The sequence below is a fragment of the Helianthus annuus genome, chromosome 9, assembly GCF_002127325.2.
Source record: "Helianthus annuus cultivar XRQ/B chromosome 9, HanXRQr2.0-SUNRISE, whole genome shotgun sequence".
Lineage (NCBI taxonomy): Eukaryota > Viridiplantae > Streptophyta > Magnoliopsida > Asterales > Asteraceae > Helianthus > Helianthus annuus.
Genome location: NC_035441.2, coordinates 110,254,041 through 110,272,376, shown reverse-complemented (window position 1 = coordinate 110,272,376; position 18,336 = coordinate 110,254,041).

Genomic DNA, 18,336 nt, shown 5'->3' with positions numbered 1-18,336 from the left:
GAAGGTAAAAATCAATAAATACAGGTATGGTGCTAGACCGGTGTCGAACCTAAAGTAACGATTCTGAAAACGCCAAAAGGTGGGTACCAAATTGGTACCGAAAATAATTTGGTATATTAAATTTGGTACCGATATGATACCGGTTCGTTTACAGGATTTGATACAATTTGCTCATCAATATTCTAAATATTCAAGTTAATTTTACATGCTACAATTCATTCATTACAGACAAAAAAAAAAACAAAAAAGTAAGCAAAATAAGTTATTGTGTATATAAAACATCATTCAAACGAAATACAGTTTACTTACTGTGTGTATGAAAAGTAACCTAAACGGTGCAATTACTTGCATTGCTGCGTTGCTACAGGATTTGATGAGCTCGCTACCAACCGGTACCGAAAATACCGTTACCAAAATCCCCAAAAGTGGGTACCGATACCGAATATATCTAGTATGGTACGGTTCGGTACCGGTCGGTACTGGTACGACACCGGTATTTGAGGGTAAAAACCGGTGAATACCTGTGCAGAACCGGTACCGAAAATACACCGGTTTGGTAAATTTGAGACCGGTACCTATACCCGATACCATTTGCTCATCTCTTAATTCTAATTTTAAATAATTCTAATTCTAATTTTAATTTAATAATAAATCATTACTGTTCATTATGGTACGGTTCGGTACCGGTACGGCACCGGTATTTAAGGGTAAAAAGCGGTGAATAACCTGTGCAGAACCGGTAACGAAAATACACCGGTTTGGTAAATTTGAGACCAGTACCTATACCCGATACCATTTACTCGTCTCTTAATTCAAATTTTAAATAACTCTAATTCTAAATTGAATTTAATAATAAATGTCAACTGTTCATTCTGTTTTATTTTTATCATATATGAATAACAAAGTAATGAAATTAAAGACATAAATAAACGTGTAAATTTCGGCAATAAGTTTTTTTTTAATGGCCAAACTTGCACACCATGAAGATTGAACCCATGACCTCCTACTATTCTACACTTTATCCAATTCATCAACACCATTGTGCTATTATGGAATCCTAAACTAAAAAAAATGATTAAGAAACTGCAAAATAATGGGAGAAAACTTCATGTTGAAATTGGAGCCCTAAATTATGGAATCCGGGTGCAATAGTTCGGCTCCATGACAAAATCCACTAACAAGAGTATATCTATAGTGTTTTTTTTTTTGCTAAATGTAAATGTAAAAATACATGTTTACTAGCTAAAATAATTAGCCAATCTCAATAAGATGGTGGTGGAGTGGTAAGGGAGAGACTTGGTGTTATAAGGGATTCAGGTTCAATTCCTGCCCTCCACATAATTTTCTGCGGCACCTGATGATGCTAGGAGACTAGGCGAATAGGTGGAAATTCCTAGTTCGTTACTTAAACTGAGCAGGTTTTACCTCACCACACCGTTGTGCCTTCGGGCGAGTGTTCACGGGCTTCGGCCCTAGGTGAAGGTTTTCCCCAGTTCGATGGTGAGTGTGTAATCCCGATGTGGTGAACTTCGCTAATAGTCCATTTAAAGGATTCATTCGCGGTTAAAAAAACTAGCTAAAATAATTGGAAGACACATCTATGAGAAGTCTTTTAATTCTTGTTAATTTGTTTATGATAATATTGAATTATGATTATTGTTATTATCGAAACTGATGGTATTTATTTAAATTATTATTAATGTCTAGTTAAACGATAATATTTTTTGGGGTCCATTGGGGCCATACAAATTATAATAATTGGTTTTCTATACGTTTGATAAAAATATTTAAATGCTAAATAATTGTCTTAATTATTTATAGAGTCACACAAAACCTTCAAACCTCAATAAGTTAGTGGTGGAGTGGTTGGGCAAAAATTTGGCATTATTTCTTGTGACCCAGGTTCGACTCCCACTCTCCTCATTATTTTCTGCGGCATCCAGGTGAAGGGCGAACACTGGTTGCGCCGGTTCGTCTTGGATGAGAGATGAGGTTTTACCGATTATTCAACTGTCGTACCTTCGGGCGGGTGGAGGTCGGGTTTCCGCGCATCTGGGAGAGCCAAGGGGCTAGCGGCGGTCGAGTAGTCGACCTTGGACATAACACTCGATGTCACGGTGGTTGACACATCGTTCCTTACCATTAAAAAAACATAAAATCTTCAAACGAATGGTCATATTTGCTTAGTTACAACTTACAATGATGACATAACGCAACTAACAAACAAGTTGATGCAAGTTGTCTCATTTATTGAACAAAAAATAAGGTTAGAAGCATACAAGTTGAAACTATTAAAGGGTTTATTTTTATATTAGTTTTTATAAACTTTAAGAAAACACTCATCAAAAAAAATCTTTGAGTAGGTTATACGGTTGCTTCTTATAAGTACATATTCCATTTTTGGTCTCAACTTTTATACGAGAAGATGGCAAAAGGAGAGTTGGAGACGGAGAGCGACGAGCGTCACAAGAGGATGGTCATGGGGCTAGATATGAGGTTGGACGAAGCCCATCGTAGAAAACTACAAATAAGAAGAAATCGCCACGAAAGGATGGAGAATATTCATGTGTAGGATGAGAAGCCGAGGTTGTAGTGGGGGATTTAATGATTGGGAGGATGATGAAGAAGAAAAGGGTGAGGTTGAGCAGAGATTTTATGCTTTTTTTTTAGTTATTTTTAAGAGTTAAATGCTTGGTTGGTCCTTGTGGTTTGCGAAAATTGCAGACTTGGTCCCAGTGGTTCACTAATTACACGCGTGGTCCCAAAAGTTGTCAAAAATGAACTCGGTTGGTCCCTTGACCTAACCTCTGTTAAATTTCTCAGTTAAGTATGTGTGAAATGACTATATTACCCTTGGAAAATTTAAAAACTTAAAACAGTGGCTTACCCCGTCATCATCATCATCATCATCATCATTATCATCTTCCCTCTCTAAAAGAAACCCTACCACCCAATCTACCTGCCACCATCACCTCCTTCAACCTCCACCGTCACTTTCACAAATTAAACCCACCAGGAGCTTCTCGATTTCCTCTCTCTGTGTATAATGATACCCACCACCAATGGTTCCAGGAGCTTCTCTCTTCCTCTCTCTATGTATAATGATACTCTGCTTGAATAGGGTTCTAACTGCGATGTAGAAGCAGGTTGAATTACTTACGGTTTTTTGTGTAATTAGATTGCTATGAAGCAGTATAGTTAGATTGTTATGAAGCAGGTTGAATTGCTTACAGTTTTTAGTATAATTAGATTGTTTTTGTATATCCTTACACATAATTGCAAAAGGTATAATGTTTTGACACCGTTGAATTTGTTAATTGGTTGATCCAGAAGACTGAATCTGATGATTTTGGGCAAGTGTTTGAAAAATTGGAGAAGGACATTGGAGAACCTGTTAAGTTTGGACTTCCTGATTGGGTAAATAAGTCAAAACCTCAGTATACAATCATAAGGCGCAATATCCTCTATAACTGTTGAGATTTGATCTATCTTGTTACAGAGGTTATAATTATGCAATTTTACTTTGTGTCTGTGTGTTTATATATATATGCAATTGGTAGTGGGTTTAATTTGTGAAAGTGGTTGAAGGAGGTGACGGTGGCAGGTAGATTGGGTTTAATTTGTGAAAGTGGTTGAAGGAGGTGACGGTGGCAGGTAGATTGGGTGGTAGGGTTTTTTTAGAGAGGGAAGAAGAAGAAGATGATGATGGGGTAGGCCTCTGTTTTAAGTTTTTAAATTGTTCAAGGGTAACCTAGTCATTTCACACATACTTAACTGAGAAATTTAACAGAGGTTAGGTCAAGGGACCAACCGAGTTCATTTTTGACAACTTTTGGGACCACGCGTGTAATTAGTGAACCACTGGGACTAAGTCTGCAATTTTCGCAAACCACAAGGACCAACCAAGCATTTAACTCTATTTTTAATCAAAAAACTAGTTTTTTATATCGTGCGTTGCTGTGAAACTGAGCAAATAATAATGTAAAACAGACGTGATTTGAAAATAAAGCATTCTGTTTAGAAAGTCAAACCATTAGAACGATTTAATTTATCATCATACCGTTTTATGATACTAAATAAATACTTTATTTTGAATACAAATTCGTTTTCAACAACACTTATAATGGAATGTCAGGGAAAGAAATCAAGCACAACTACGCACTTAAGTTTTAGAAAAAAATTATAAAAGTAAATATTAAAAGGTATTAAATTAATATATGTTCAAAAAAACAATTATTAAAAAAGGTAAAGGAAATATATCTTTAAAAAAAGATAAATATATAATTAAAAGTAAATATAATAATAAACAGAGTAAATTGCCATTTTAGTCCCTGAGTTTTGTCCAAATTTGCCATTTTGATCCAAATAGTTTTTTTTTTTTTTTTTGCATCTGGGTCCATGACTTTTACATTTTGTTGCCATTTTGATCATTTTGTTTAACTCCATCCAAAAACCCAGTTTGTAACAGGGGTATTTTGGGGATTTCCTTAAAAAATGTTTTCAGTTGCCATTTTGATCCAATTCCAAAAAATAAAAAAAATTCCAAAAAATTCTAAAAAATCATAAAAATTCTAAAAAATTCAAAAAAATATAAAAATAAAAAAAATTCTAAAAAATCATAAAAATTCTAAAAATTCTAAAAAATCCAAAAATCATTAAATGTTTCGGCACGAACCGTTTCGACCCGTACCGTTTCGAACCGAACCGTTTCGACCCGTACCGTATCGAACTGAACTGTTTCGACGCGAACCGTTTCGAACCCGTACCGTATTGAACCGTACCGTTTCGATGCGAACCGTTTCGAACCGTACCGGTTCAACCCGTACCGTTTCGAACCCGTACCGTTTCGACCCGTACCGTTTCGACCCGTACCGTTTCGACGCGAACCGTTTCGAGCCGAACCGTTTCGACACGAACCGTTTCGACCCGTACCGTTTCGAACCCGAACCGTTTCGAGCCGAAGCGTTTCGACGCGAAGTGTTTCGACCCGTACCGTTTCGACGCGAACCGTTTCGAACCGAACCGTTTCGACGCGAACCGTTTCGAACCGAACCGTTTCGACCCGTACCGTATCGAACCGAACCGTTTCGACGCGAACCGTTTCGAACCGTACCGTTTAGACCCGTATCGTATCGAACCGAACCGTTTCGACGCGAACCGTTTCGAACCGTACCATTTCGAACCCGAACCGTTTCGAGCCGAACCGTTTCGAACCGTACCGTTTCGACGTGAAGCGTTTCGAACCGAACCGTTTCGACGCGAACCGTTTCGAGCCGAACCGTTTCGAGCCGAACCGTTTCGACCCGTACCGTTTCGAACCCGAACCGTTTCGAGCCGAACCGTTTCGACGCGAAGCGTTTCGACCCGTACCGTTTCGACGCGAACCGTTTCGAACCGAAGTGTTTTCGGCTTCGAAATGGTACGGGTCGAAACGGTTCGCGTCGAAACGGTTCAGCTCGAAACGGTTCGGGTCGAAAGGTACGGGTCGAAACGGTTCAGCTCGAAACGGTTCGGTTCGATACGGCACGGTTCGGTTCGAAACGGTACGGGTCGAAACGGTTCGGCTTCGAAACGGTACGGGTCGAAACGGTTCGCGTCGAAACGGTTCAGCTCGAAACGGATCGTGTTCGAAACGGTTCGCGCCAAAACGGTTCGTGTTCGAAACGGTTCGCGCCGAAACGGATTTTTTGGATTTTTTAGAATTATTTGGATTTTTTAGAATTTTTATGTTTTTTTAGGAATTGGATCAAAATGGCAACTGAAAAGGTTTAAATTGAAAAGAGTAACTGGGTTTTTGGATGGAGTTAGGCAAAGTGATCAAAATGGCAAGAAAATGTAAAAGTCAGGGACTCAGATGCAAAAAAAAAAACTATTTGGATCAAAATGGCAAATTTGGAAAAAACTCAGGGACTAAAATGGCAATTTACTCTAATAAACAAGTATAATATATTAAATAATAAAATAATAAAAAAGCTATATATTATTATAAAAATAAAGTTACTATTAATCATCACTCGTAAACAATATATATATATATATAGGGTTGAGTTCATTTCAGAACTCTAAATAACTACAGAACTTTCAGAACTTCTAATAAACAATCATTTTATATATAAGTTTTTGTATTTAGCATCTTTTTATCATCTATTATATGTATTTCTTTGATTACATACATGTTAAAAGTAGTTTACATATGTTTAATTGCCAAAATTATATATATGTGTCATAACTAATTACATATATGTAAAAAACTAGTTTACATATGTGTAATTATAAAATTACACATAAAAAATGATAAAATTACTCTTAACATGTATGTAATCGTAAAAATACACATAATAAATGATAAAATTATCCTAAACATAAAAATATATAAATAAAAAGATTGTTTATTAGAAGTTCTGCGAGTTCTGTAAATATTTATGGTTCTGAAATGATCCTGGCTAGACTAGCAAGGTTTTTCCGCGCGTTGCGACGGGAACTCAGTAGATCTGTGATGATATCAATATGGTATAACACTTGTTTAAAGTAATGATATTCATGCAAGAGAATGTGTTTTACATCGAAAAGTAAAAAGATGAATGTCGGTTCCGTTAATAACAATACCAGTACCAATGTCGATAAATACCATAAAAACGAAGGCATGTTCCGGTTCTGATAATAACAATACGGGTATCGATGTCAGCATAAGTTAGATTTGTCACTGTACTATTTTGATAAAACTATTTTTTCAACAAAGTTCATACATGAACGCGGTGAAAAAAAAATATATTAAACATAGTTGCGTATTCATCTTAAAAAGGATATTGAACGCGAGTTATTCGGGAAAAATCAAATTAACTAAAAAACTAAATTTGTTAAAAATGTATATTATTTAAAAGCATAATGGGTGAAACTGGAACATAATTTTTTAATATAATAACATAAAAAGCTTATGTTACTATTCATCATAGTTCTAAATTTATATATTCCGCACGTGATGTAGCGGGAATTTGGTCGGTACGGCTCGGTTCGTAACGGTATCACTATGGTATCACTATGGTATCAGCATTTGGTTTAAAGTCAATGATATGCACAAATAAATGCGTTTTACACTAAAAACCATTAAAAAAAAACCAGTATCGATTTTGATAATAACAATACAGCTACTGATGTCAAATAAAATCACAAAACCGAATACCAATATTGGTTCCAACAATAACAAACAGTACCGGTGCCGGTATTGGTTTGGTTCATCACTGTGCTATCTTGAATAAAATTCTTTTTTCAATGAAGTTTATACATAATATCGAACAAAAATCTATTAAACACAATCACGTGTTCAGCTTTTAAAAAAGATAACGAATGTAAGTTATCGAAAGAAAATCAAATGAAATAAAAACTAAATAGGTTAGCAATGTATATTATTTAAAACATAAGGGCTGAAATAAATAATTAAAAAATTTTAAATATAATATTTGTTTTACTATTAATGGAGAGTTTGAATTTGAATTAATATGTATAAATATGTATAAATGTATAAATGTATAATGGTATAATAGTTTTTTTCTTTTATATTGATTTAACAGAAATTATATGTTATATTATATTATATCATCTATACTTTCTATGATAGGAGAAATCCTTATGACATAAGAAAAGCTGATGTGTCAGCAGGAGAGCATGTCCAACAAGGCTTTTCTTATGTCATTATTATATCATAAAGCCTAATATTAAAAGCCTTAAAAATTCAAAGATGGCCCACATTCATATATTCCAAAGGTCTGCCATCAAACCACTCCCTTAAACCTCTGACGATTCAAAATCCTGGCTCCATATTCAATTCAAATTTTATAATCAAACATCTGTTCCCAGTTCAAAATTCTGGCTCCACACTTTCATCTCTCCCTCAACATCTGCCCTCAACATTTTATAATCAAACATCTGTTCCCAATTCAAAATTCTGGCTCCACATTCAAAATTCAAAATTTAAATCATATATTCTAATCCTATAAATAAGACATAATTATCTGGCTCCACATTCAAATCTCTCTCGCTGATATTTGCGAGCGTGTCTCTCTCTCTCTCTCTCTCTCAAATGCATCTTTCTCGTGATTCAGCCGCTATTATCCTATTACACTTCTTTGTTCGAATGTTTGATGATTCTGTTTACATGTTATCATTCCAGTATCATTGTTCCAACATCGTCGTTTCAATGAAACTTCCCATCACACATCAACCTTTCAATATTGAAGTTGCAGTATAATTGTTGCAACATCGTGAAAGGTTACATGTGCTACCTTCTTTGATGGGAGAGTTGCAACTTGAACAGACGATATGTATCTTCTATCGTGAAAATTCAGTTATGCTACAACAGTTGAGAAGAGACGTTTGCATTTTAGGTTTGTTTCTTATTTTGATTAACTGTTGATGATGTTGAGAGTTTTTATTTACACTGACATTTTTGAATATGTTAAGATGCATGTTTATATTATTAAAATGAACTACTACATAGAAAAATAGGAATTTAAGGAAATATTTATAAAGTATTACACGCTAGGGTTAACACATGCTAAGATTTCGTAAACTCTGGTCTTTCTCCATGTGATTTCATGCTCTCTTTTGAATTTTAGGTCTAATTAGCATGTTGCAGATTTCCTGATCCTGTTCTAGAAGTTGTGTCAGAAATTCTTCTGCATTCTTCTGGAACTCTGATGGAGGAGAGTGGAGGACTTCATCGAGCAATGTTATGTTGTTCCAGGTTTTGTTGTAATTAGTGTCATTGATTATGTTGACTTTCCTGTTTAGTTCTTGGTCTGTTCTTTGTTCTTTGAGTGACCACATCGAGAATTGTGTTTTAACATCGCTGGTGTCTGACCAGTGGTAGAAGCTGAAGTTTGCCATGTAGATTTTTTGTTGGTTTTCTGATTTGGAACAATTTTTGACAGAAAGTGATTTGTAGGACAGTTCGTTGATGTTTTGAATCAAAAGTAATCATCGGTCTTTTATAGAGTTTAAAAACACGTCTACATGGTAAATGAAGAGGTTAATTGTAATTGTGATAATCTGCTTTTGTTCTTTGGATTTTGATATTTTGTCACTTGGGTTTCTTGGTACTTAATTTTACAGTTTTTCCATAAAAGTTGGGGTTTGAAATGGTTTTTGCATTAAAAGACTGCTGTTTTGAAATATACATTAATATGTTTATATTAAATGCACGCGTTTTCATAATTACAAATTTCAGTATATAAACTCATAGTCACTTCACCTGTTTTTCAGAAAATCTTCCTACGAAGATATCATACTTTCAGGAAAGTCGAGTAATATAGTTTATTCAAATGGCGTCATTCACAAATGCAAAATCAGATGATTTAAAGCAGCGTTTTGTCAGGCAAATCGAGGAACAGGTGTATGAAGATAGGGCTACTCTTCAAGAGCTGAAGAGATGTTTTGATGGATTGCAAGTTGGCTTGTTCACTAGAGAGCAGGTTTCCAGAGATCTTATGCGGATGCCTTCAACTTCCGTTCGTGAGCTTTGTGTTGTCAGTAATATAGAGTGCGGTGATAGAGACGTGGAGTTCATGACGATGCTGAAGGACATACATCGAGAGGTTCAACAATCGATGGAGTTGAAGCTAAAGTTTCTTAATTCTTGTTGTTATTGTTAGATTTGAACTTTAATGTTGTTCAGTATGTGATGTAATTATTGGACTTTTAATGTCATGAATAAATGAATAAATTTTAATCTTATGAATCTATGTTGCGTTTTAGTTTTACTTATTTAGTGTTTGAGTTTGATTTAGATTATGTTGATGTTTAATTGTGTTTGAACATCTGTTTGGTAAGTCAACAGAGGTCAATATTTGGAGTTTTCAAATGTCTGTTGTAGTTAAAGTTTGGTAAAAGAGAATATCTGCTGATGATGAAATAACTGTGTATGCTATCGCTGTTTGATTACCATTATTGACTAAATGAATAAATTTTAATAGTATTAATCTTTGTTGTTGCATCTTCATTTTAATTATTTCAGTCATTCCTAAATATTATTTTATAATTTTGTTTATCAATAAAAATTTTTTGGAAGAATTTACCGTATATTTTGGTGTTGTAAAAGGTGATGTGTAGCTAAAGTCTGACAAAAGAGAGCATCTGCTGATGAATAAATGTCTGAAGAGGCAAAGGTCTGCTATTGGTCAACAGATGTTAACGAACAACAGATGATATTCAATCTTAAAATGCTTAACAGAGGAGTTGATACTAACAGTGGTTGGGCTAATGATGAATAAGTATTATTATATAAGGTCTGCTATAAGTATTATTATATAATTTTGTATGTCAATAACAGTTTTTTGGAAGAATTTACGGTATATTTTGTTGTTATAAAAGGTGTGTTGTAGCTAAAGTCTGACAAAAGAGAGCATCTGCTGTTATAAAAGGTCTGTTTTCAATCTTAAAATGTTTAACAGATGATTTGATACTAACAGTGGTTGGGCTAATAGCAGATGTTAGACTTACGACTGTTGAGTTACACCGATTGAAAACAACTGTTTTTGAAACTTATCCTTGCCTAAAAATACATCCACTGCTAAATGGTACCGTCTGTTGTCATAATTTCTGTTTATCCTAATGACTGTTGATTTACTATACTGCTGACTGTCATCCATTATGACAACAGAGGTTCTGACGTGGACAGATGTTAGCTAAAAATAAAACAACTGCTGAAAGTTATCATCTGTTCTCATCACTTCTGTTTATCTAACGACTGTTTGACTCACACTGTTCCCAACGCCCAACAGAGGTTTCCAAACACATTTTGTTAGACATCTTTTAGACATCTGCTATTAAGTTTGTTAAATATCTTTTATATTTACTTATAGTTGTCTTTTAGCTATAATAGATAACACATTTTCGTACAATATCTATACATGTATCTATATGTTCTATCAATATGTGTAATGCATGGTTTTCAATGTAAATGTAAATAACAAATTCAATAAGGGGTGTATGTGTAAATATTTTTCATCTGTTGAAAATATGGGAAAACGAAAACACAACCGTCATTATTTCTTTAGCATCATTACACATCAAACATCTATCATCTGACTTCTTTCAAAAATCTCTTCTTCCCAGTCATTTTCTAGGGTTTCAACTTTCTTATTCTCCGTATTGTACACTTCAATTACTGAAGGTTTTATTGTTTTTTCTTCAGCAACTGGTATGTACATTCATATTGTAATGAACTTTATATTGTTTAACGGATTTTGATTTAAATCCTATCTTGCTACAAATACAATTTTAAATGTTTATTGCTATACATTCAAGAAGGGTTTAGTTAGGTGTTCGAATCGTTTGTTGAGAACATATTAAAATAGTTATTATTTGCAGAAAAATTTTAACTGTTTCTATGATTAATTTCATTAGATACTCTGTTAATACAAAAAGTTAATGTTCATCTTCGAAGCCAACTTTTTAATTTCAATCTTTTAACATCTTTACTGATTCAGGTTTTATCATGTATACTACATTTATCAAGTTTCTTGATAACCCAGAATCTTTGAAACTGGTATGACATGTTTTTATATAGATAATTTATTTTTATTGAGATATATATTTAACAGTTGTTATGGTTTATATTTTCTTACACCACTTAAAAAGTATATACATGATGTACCTATAGCCTTTGCTAATCAAAAGTGGGGAGGTTGTTGGCAAAAAAATAAGTTGCGGATCTATCATGAGTCTGGTAAAAAATGGGTTGTGAGGGTCAGAACAGAAAATTCAACGCCAATAATAACTGACGGTTGGGACAGTGTTGTTAAAGATCTCAATTTGCCGAGGGATATTTTGTTGGTTTTCAGACCATTAGGTGATTTTGGGCTTGAACTTTCATGTTTTGTTGATGGCATGTGTGGTGAATCTTATTTCACGTTTAATCGTTATGCAAGATTTGGTTTTACGGTATGACTATTGATCTTAACTTGAATCCTTTTGCATCTTAAACGTGTTAACACTTATTCTCATAAGTTACATACTTCACGTATAGTATTCATTATTTTTAATTTTATGCAAGTAATCGAAGACTGCTTCATTAAACAATTTTACGTAAACAGCCCACCAAGTGGCAAATTTCAAATTTGTTATAAGGGTTCCTATTGGAATGTTGAGGTGTCTAAGGTTGATACAAACTTTGTATTTGCTAGAGGATGGCCGGAAATGTGCAAAGATGTTGGGATACTTGAGGATGATTTGCTTGTGTTTAGCAGAATTGATGATGTTGTTTTTGAGGTAGTAGTTTATAGAGATGAAACTGAGATTTGCTTTTTGAAGAAACCTGAATTTGACGACAATAGTGTACTTGAGATATCGAAGGCTGATTATGTTGAGAATGTATTCAAGGTACGTATGTATTTAGCATTAGCAATAAAAGTTTTAATTATTTTAGCATTATATTAATTATTTCATTAATGTTGACCAGGACATCTATGAGGATGAAGAAGTTGTGTCTGCAGGTAAAGGAAGAACCGTTACTCAGGTACTTACTAAATTATTAAAATTATTTATTTTTAATTTAACACATATAAGAATTTAATGTTTTTACAACTATTAGTAATGTTGTTTACTAATGTTACATTTATCCAATAATGTCTTATTTAGAAGAAGTTACCAACCAATGCCGAATGCACGTCGAAAGACGCATGTCTTCACGATTGAATAAAACACAAGATGTAAGTTTACCATATTAAAGATTGTTATATTACTATGGTTATTAAAGTTACTCTATGACAACAGGTTAAGAAGAAAGGTAAAGTTACTTCTGAGAGAAAGGAGACGGTCAAGAATAGGACTAAGGGAAATGATGCCTTACCTGTCGACACAAGTGATCATATTGGATGTTCTTCATCTGCTCACAAAGTTAAGGTATCTATACTCGCCACTTAATTAGTATATCTTATATGAACTGTTTTTTTGTGTGCATATATTCAACATTCCTTTAATTTACATGTATATGTTTACTTTTTCATCAAGGGGAAGAGAGCCACCAACGTTCAGAAAAAGCTTAACTGTAGAAATAAGATTATGAAGACTGCAAAAAAAATTCTGGACATCTTCTCGACCCAGAGTTCTTTCATTTTGATCACAAAGGAGACTATAGGCTGGTATACCATTTTTTATAACCAATTAACGATTTATGTTTATTTGTCTGACTATTATTTTTTTCTACACAATACATGTAGCGTCTTCCTGTTGAAGTTTCCAGACGAGCCGGTCTTTCTGTTGATTTTCATCCTTTGAAAGTTCAAAACATGGTTGGAGTTATGGAGGTTTATGATGTTAAGTCGGAGTTAAATGAATTGAAGCCACGTTATGCGTTGGACGGTTGGCGAAAGTTTATGACTGAGAATAACTTGAGGTTTGGTGATATGTTGCACTTCACATATGTGTCTTCGCAACAGAAGATCGTATTAAATCAAGTTACCTCACTTTAACAACGACATTTAAGTATGTTCTGATATCAGATATTATAACTATGAATTTTTTGATGGTGATGTTGTATGTTTTTTTTTTTTAAATTATTAACTTGATGTTTTGTTGCTATGTATAGCTAACATGATAAAACATTGTTATTAGCTCTTTATGTTTTATATATAGATGATATCATGCTTCTTTTTGCTAATAGTAACTGCAATTAGTAGAAACTTGGTTTATTAATCGCAAATGTGACATTCTTCTGCATTTATGGGTTTATGAATTCAGAATAATGGATGGATATATATATGACTGTATTTGGCATGATGATGTTGTGTTTCATGTTGTAAAAACCAGGGAATTGTCAGATAATAGATTGCTTTGCCCGATTAGATTATGTGTTAAATTATAGTTCTTTTAAGTCATTGTTTCGTTTTCTTGAATTTTATGTAATTTTGTAAAGAAGTACAATAACAAACAGTTGTTTTAACTCATATTTGCCTTTTGGTCAATAGTTAATGGAAACCCATGTTAGGTTCAACAGTCTTTTGAAGAGGAAAACAGTGTGAGAAGTCAGTAGATCTGATTAAGTTAAACATCTGTTCAGACTTAAACAAATGTTTGGCATTTTATATCAGAGGTTTGGACTTAAACAGTTGTTTGACCTTAAACAGATTTTTGGCCATAAACAGATGTTTCAGATTAAACAGATGTTTTGCCTTAAACAGATGTTTGGCCTTCTATATCAGATATTTGGACTTAAACAGATGTTTTACCTTAAACAGATGTTTGGCCATAAACAGATGTTTGGATTTAAACTAAACATATGTTTAAGGTCAACATCTGTTTGACTATTGGTCAACATCTGTTTGAATTTTGGTCAACAACTCATTTAGTATTCAACAGAACTTTGAATAACTCAACATCTGTTTAATTCGTTGTTCCGTTTTCTTGAATTCTATGTAATTTTGTAAAGCAGTACAAAAACAAACATTTTTACAAAATCTCAAATCACCCTATCATTTAAGTGCATTGGAGTAAAAGTGGAAATGATGTTATTCATGTGGTCCTGTTGTGCTTTTGTTTGACCTCTAATATAGGTTCATCATCTAATCCGGTGATTTGAAGACATTGTTGTTGAATCGAATGAGATGCTTGATGTAATGTGGTCGTATTAATAACAAATAGTAATTAATATAATAAGTTTCCCGAGCCCGGGAAGCAATCTCGGGTAATAACCTAGCTAAATAATATTTTATAAGGAGCATTGAATAAACCTATTGATCATTAATTTATATCAATTTTGTAAGTCTGCAGTAATTATTTTTTTTACTCTCTGTCAATATGTGTTATGTATGGTTTTCTAAGAAACAACCCGTGTTTGCACACGGGTCTTACCGCTAGTATCATATCATATCATAACATATCATACTACAGTAACAAACTCAATCTACAGTAGCAATATTTTTTGACTTTTTTCCTTTTGTGTACATTTATCCTATAACTTTTAACATTGACACTTAAAACCCTTTAAGTTTCTAAACACTTTTTAATCGATTTTTACATGTTTATTTTTATGTACATTTAAGTTTTTTTAGAAATTAGTCGAGTTAAATATAATACGTGTTCGTGTTTATTTTTATGTACGAATTCAATTTGGTCTACGTTTTGACATAATAAGAAGCTATAATATGCAACTCAATCTAGAGTAGCAACTTGTTTTTTCATCTTTTTGTGACTTTTTTTTCCTTTTGTATACATTTACCCAATAGCTTTTAGCATTAACACTTACAACTCCTTAAGTTTCTAAACATTTTGTATGCGAGTTTTACATGCTTATTTTTATGTACATGTCAATATAAATTGAAGTTAATTTACGTTTTGACGTAAGTTTTTATTTTGGGAAATCAGTCAGGTCAAATATAACACGTGTTCGCTTATTTTATGTACGTTTTCAATTTGGTCTACCTTTTGATATAATAAGAAATTCAATCTACAGTAGCACCTTTTTTTTTTCTTTTGTGACTTTTTTCCTTTTGTGTACATTTATCAAAGCATTAACACTTACAATCTCTTAACTTTCTAAACACTTTATAATCGAGTTTTATGTGATTATTTTTATGTACGTGTCAGTATAAATTGAAGTTAATTTACGTTTCGATGTATGTTATATTTTCAATTAGTCGGGTCAAATATAATACGTGTCCGTGCTTCTTTTTATGTACATTTTCAGTTTGGTCTACGTTTTGACATAATAAGAAATCTGATCTACACTATCACCTTTTTTTGTCTTTTTGTGATTTTTCTCCTTTTGTGTACATTTACCCAACAATTTTTAGAATTGACACTTACAACCCCTTAAGTTTCTAAACACTTTGTAGTCGAGTTTTACATGTTTATTTTTATGTACGTGTTAGTATAAATTGAAGTTTACTTACGTTACGATGTTAGTTTTTTTTTTTTTATAATCAGTCGGGTCAAATATAATATGTGTGCGTGCTTATTTTTTTGTACGTTTTCAGTTTGGTCTACCTTTTGACATAAATTTAGTTCGAAAACGAGTTAGGCAATATAATACGTTTTTATTAGACGGTATAAATTCAAGTTACCTTACGTTTCAACGCCACCACAACGCGCCATACTATTCTTTAACTTAAAATAAATTATATTCTTGTGTGTTTATTTTTATGTACGTGTCAATATAATTCAAGTTGGTTTACGTTTTGACGTAAGTTTCTTTTAAAACAATAAGTTACGTTTTTGTGCTTATTTTTATATAGGTTTTTAGTTGGTCTACCTTTTAACGTAAATTTTGTTCTAAAACGAGTCGGGTTAAACATAATACGTTTTCATTAAACTGTGTAAATTTAAGTTACTTTACGCGAAAAAATTTACTTGTTTCCTACATTCTTCCATTCCAGTAATCAAAATCGTGACGATTGAGCAAAAGTTAAGATAATATACATATTTTCTCAAACATTAAAGACTAGAATATTAATTTATCATCTAAACCACTAACATAATTGATTAAGAAAATAAATTATGTATAATCTTTTTTTTTTTAAGAAGACATCATCTTATTCTTATCCTGTTATCAAACATAGTCATAGAAAAAATGTTTATAAGAATTAAATAGCTCCTTGTTGGGCAGATTGCATTTTGGGGAATGAGGTTTATATTAATAATAATCTTATTTTTTTAAGCAATTACATCCCTATTATAAATTTGTAATTACTTTAATACTATTCATAGAAGTTGGACTTATTATTTCATTCTATCATTTTTATGCTGCAAAACGGGAATATCAATTGCATGTGCAACAGCTAATTGCTTAATTAAATGAAATCCTAGCTCACATGAATAAGCATTTTCTTGGTTTCAAAAAGTGGAGTTGTCCCCAATTGCTTCTAACCATTTAATTTTGATATAAAGTATGATATAGATAACCCATCGATACTACTAACTCAAAAGCTATAAGAAAAATAAAACAATAAGCGTAAGAAAGTTCGTAAAAAATTACACGTATAAGAAATTTAAGAAAAGTATTATACAATCTATCATGGGAGCTTTGATAAATTAACATAAACGAACACCGTGTTGCAACTGTGACGCCTCCATGCATTGCGCAACGTCACAATGAAAATGTATCGTCCCCGTCGCATCGTGCGGGCACCCTATTAGTGTATATATACATATATATATATATGAACACTTCAAGGTGTGAGAACGGTGAGAACCATTCTCTGCCAAAAGATCTTAGTGGTTTGTGGCTGAGATTGATGCGATGACATTTTTGTAAATAATAGGGGGCCTTGTAACTAACAGGAGGGGTAAAATAGGAAGATCCAAACAAAGGTGCACATGCTAATCACATGCCATTTTCGCCCATCATATTTAAACGGCAATAACTTTTTTATACGTGATTATTTTTAGAAAAAAATTACACCATAAAACTCAGCGTTTTTTTTTTATCTTTCCAACGAGTATACTATTGATATACTTTTCGAAAAAAAAATTAACTGGGTTTTATGGCGTTTTTCTGAACTGGGTGTTTTATGGCGTTTTAGACTAGGTATTTTCATGGCGTTTTTCTGAACTAGGTGTTTTTATGGCGTTTTAACTAGGTATTTTCATGGCGTTTTTATGAACTGAGCGTTTTATGGCGTTTTCAACTGAGTTTTTTCATGGCGTTTTTCTGAACTGTGTGTTTTATAGCGTTTTTACACTAGTACAAATTATGATTTTTCTGAGCTCAATAAATATTAATTTAGGCGGTTAGACACATAAACCGCCCAAAAATCAGCACAAATAAACTTACACGCACATTTTTTGAGCTATATGGCTCAAAAAATGGTTTTTTTTAAGCTATTGTAAATTATAGCTCAAAAATAGCTTTTTTTTGTGCGTGCATAACAATAGCTTTTTTGAGTGTTTTATGGCGTTTAACTGGGTATTTTCATGGCGTTTTTCTGAATTGGGTGTTTTTATGGCATTTTATTTGAACACCCAGTTCATGTGAGTGGGTTTTTTGACAATATTACCACTTACTGTAATTTAACATCAATGCCACATGTCACCACCAATATCGTTCTCACCGTTCTCACACTTTTCACCGTTCTCTCTAAATCCTGACTCTACATATATATATATATATATATATATATATATATATATATATAGGGGAAGGTTCAAATGAAAACCACTAGTTAACGCGAAAACTCGAAAACTAATTAAAAAAAGCCAAAAAAACATGCAAAAAATTTTTTTTTTTAAAATTTTTTTTTTTCAATCAAATTTTCGCAGGTTTTTTTATTAAAAAAAAAAAAAAAATTTCAAAAAAAAAAAAAAAAAAAAAAATTTTGTGTAGTGCACATGTGTAATACTGCACAT